Here is a 3261-nt window from a genome sequence, read left to right on the forward strand (position 1 = left end):
CCAATACTCACACAAAACACTACTCTCACATCAAAGGAACATGAGAGAGCTTATTATGAGCCATATATGAGGTCTGTGGCTCAAGAACCCAGGTTGAAATTGTCCCAAATACTACATTCCAATTTAGAAACATCTTCATGAAATTTCTACAGTAACAGAATTACGGGGGGATAAAAGCCATAAATAAATTTTAAACATGCCAATGGAAACTTCAGGCAGGTTATATCCAAACAGAAAATCACTGATATAGGCCCCAAATGTTTTCTGATAGCATTCTTAGCCTTTAGCTTGGTGGACATGCATGGCCTGTTAGGATATTAAGACTTAATGTAAAGGAGGTTAAGACAAGTACAGAGATGTGCAATGAATGGTTAATAGGAAAGATAAATATAGCCCAACACAATTTGACTCTGGTCTAACCTGCAACATTTGTACTTTCCACAGTCGCAGTTCTAAGCTGTCCCCCTCAAGAACCCCAAAGCCAGTGCAGTTTTTTCTGGTAACTTCAATTCACACTGCTCATTACACAGCCAGGGAAGAACCAGAAGAAATCTAAATGTTGTGGCTTAAGTCTAAGAGGTCACGGGTGCTTTTTGATGTAGACTCAGAGTCATGCTTATGCATGACTTCTCTTAGTGCTACATGACACAGGACAACTCTGCCTAGAAGAAAATTCTGACAATCCCATGATCTAAGCCATGATAGACCCTACACCTTCAAAATTCCTGCCCCAAAAAAAAAAAATCTTTCCACTCACAAGTTGCTTTTAGTCGGGTGTAGGGTTGTGGTAACGAGAACAGTTTCTAACAAAAGTAGCTCAAAGCAAAAGACCAGTGCTCCCTGCAAGACAGTAACAGAAGATGTTCCTTTTCCTCCACATCCTCCTTAAGATAATCAGGTTGCAGAAACCAGTAGAGCACATAATAGATGTATGCATTCCCTTTTGATAGGTCATGTTTCCTGGTACCTTTCACTCACAGACTTCCTTCCTACTGAGGCCCAGTCTGTCTGGATTGCGCAGGACTTTTCAGAGATAAGAAGCCATCCCAGACCCTGAAGTCTGGCTCTGTTCTCCACTCAAGCACTGTTCCTATTCCTGCACTAATGTTCTTGATGGGTTTCAAATTGACCTTCTCTCTTCTAATATGTGTTAACCTCCATTTCATATTCACTGGGTGTAAAGGTCTCATCGTCTACCTTTGCTGTGCCCTGTGTAGCATACACTGTCCTGGCAGTATGGCTGCCAGAATGATGAAGGATATGGACCCTCATACAGGCTTATAGGTTGAATTCAGACTATACAATATTTGGGTAAGTACTGTGTGATGCTTGGCCCAGGGAATACCACTATTAGAAGGTATGGCCCTGTTTGAGTAAGTGTGGTCTTATTGGAGTAAGTGTGTCACTGTGGGTGTGGACTTTAAGACCCTCATCCTTGCTGCCTGGAAGCTAGTATTCTACTAGCAGCCTTCAGATGGAGATGTAGAACTCTCAGCTCCTCCTGCACCATGCCTGGCTAGATGTTGCCATGTTCCCTCCTTGATGATAATAGACTGAATCTCTGATCCTGTAAGCTGGAGCAAATGAAATATTTTCATTTATTAGACATTCCTTGGTTATGCTATCTGTTCCCAACAATAAAACCCTAGCTGAGACAGCCTGGAACAACTTCTGAACTGCCTTGCATCTCTACTTTCCTATAGGTAATATGGGGACAATGACAAATGCACATGACTAAGTAAAATTTAAAATGATACCAAGTCATCTCTGAATCAGCAGAAGTAAAGACCCTGATTTGGGTGAGCTGAGCATCAGTGCCTGGGCTGGGCTAGCAGAAAATGCAGTTGTGTTCTGGATGTGGGCTTCTGGATACTCAGAAATGCCTTCTCCATCTGCATCCTAACCTTGACCAGGCTTCCCTTCTTATCCTTGGGATTTCAAGGCAGAAATTTCCTGGAGAAACTTTTCAACTTCTTTATCTCATCTCCATTTCCATACCTACACTCATCACTATTTCATGTGTTGCTCCATCCAATAAGAGAGCCATAATACTAGCCAGATGCACATCTCCCAATGTGCCCTGCTCTGTCCCACATCCCTATGGTTGAACATCTTGTAAGGTAACTATGATGGCTTCCTATCTGAGTGTTATGATTTTTCTTGGTGTTAAGGATTTCATTTCTTTGCAAAGGCAAGGATGAGAATTTCATGTATGTTTATAATATGTTTTCATTAATAAACAGTTCCCTACACTGTTCCTACTCATTCTGTGTCCCCCAGACTTTCCCATCTCTAGTTCATATCATTTTCTATATGTGGTGATTTAAATGAGAATGGACAACACAGACTCATATATTTTAAAGTTTCATCAACAGAGAGAGGAACTATTTAAGAAGAAATAGGTTTGGCTTTTTTGGAAGAAGTGTGTCACTTCAGTATGGATTTTGATATTTCAAAAGCCCACACAAGAATGTGTTTGTGTGTGTGTGTGTGTGTATGTGTGTGTGTGTGTGTGTATGTGTGTGTGTGTGTGAGTGTGTGTGTGTTTGTGTGTGTGTGTGTCTGTCTGTCAATCTGTCTGTGTGTGTCTCTCACTGTGTGTGTATCTTTCTTTCCGTGTGTCACTTTCTGTCTGTATTTCTCTATCTCTGTGTGTCTCTCTGTAGGTCTCCATCATTTTTGTTCATTTTCTATTGCTGTGTCTCTGTCTCCATTTATTTCTTTCTCTTTGTCTCTTTATATCTCTTTGTCTGTGCATCCCTGTTTTTATGTGTTTGAATTTGTCTTTCTGTATGTATCTGTCTGTCTCTATCTCTTTGTGCCTGTGTATGTGTCTGTTTGTCTGTCTGTCTGTCTGTCTGTCTGTCTGTCTATTTCCCTATGCTCTCTTCCTGTTGCCTGACTGCCAATAAGGATTGTAAAACTAACAGCTACTGCTCTAGCACCATGCCTGTCTGCTGTAAGATAATCGAGGACTAACCCTCTAAAGCTGTAATCAAGACCCCCAATTAGATGTTTTCTAAGAGTTCCCTGGGTCATGGTGTCTCTTCACAGCAATAGAACTGAGCAGAAACTGCAGACGTTTTATAATTTTTTTTTAGATATGAAACCTGCTGAATCCAAAAAGTGTATGTCTAAGGCTAACCACTTAGACATGGGCAAAATATCGTGGGGTCTTGTCCCTGTGGAAAGCCTACCACGAAACTCAGCAGCATTGACTACCTGTAGTTCTTCAACTTGGGTAGGTTGCCTCCCCTTCCC

Source organism: Mus pahari, unplaced genomic scaffold (genome assembly GCF_900095145.1).
Source record: "Mus pahari unplaced genomic scaffold, PAHARI_EIJ_v1.1 scaffold_8113_1, whole genome shotgun sequence".
Taxonomy (NCBI): domain Eukaryota; kingdom Metazoa; phylum Chordata; class Mammalia; order Rodentia; family Muridae; genus Mus; species Mus pahari.